Below are 667 nucleotides of genomic sequence, written 5' to 3'. Positions count from 1 at the left end.
AAAGAATTGATTTTATCAGAACTAAGGAATCAGTTAGCTTCAATCAATCAAATTATGAGTTTTGTGAATGAACATTCTAGTAATATCAGTCAGATTATGGAAGCACAAGATTTGTTGACAACGTTAATGTATTATGATTCAAAAATAGATTATATACATAATAGAATTGCACATTTCATTGAGAAATCAAAAGACTATGTGGAAGCTATCACGTTAGCAACTGAAGGTGTACTGTTACCGCATTTGTTGCTGATAAGAGACCTAACGTTAATTGTGGAGAACGGACGGGAGAAATTAGGTTATGTTCCTTTGTTAGACGCACATAGGTTAGAATTTTATTACAGCCTAATTACAGTAAGCATTGAAAATCACAGGATTATGATTACAATTCCCTTTGATTCTTCTGATGCCTGGCAATCTTACAGGATATCACCATTTCCGACTTTCATGACGAATCACTCAAATCCAGTAATATCCAGTTTGACAGGACACGTATTGATTTCCCCAGACAAGGAAATATATACGGTCATTAAAGACTTAAATCAATTATCTCACTGTTCAGACGCAATGAATAAAAAAATATGTACAGCTGACTCCTTTGAATTCCATAAGAACTCAATGGATTCATGTGAGTTAGGTATAGTGCTAGACGGTGCTCTCTCCCATA

This window comes from Palaemon carinicauda, chromosome 2 (assembly GCF_036898095.1).
Source record: "Palaemon carinicauda isolate YSFRI2023 chromosome 2, ASM3689809v2, whole genome shotgun sequence".
NCBI lineage: Eukaryota > Metazoa > Arthropoda > Malacostraca > Decapoda > Palaemonidae > Palaemon > Palaemon carinicauda.
The sequence above is the reverse complement of the archived record's forward strand: the minus strand, read 5'-3'. Positions refer to the sequence as shown.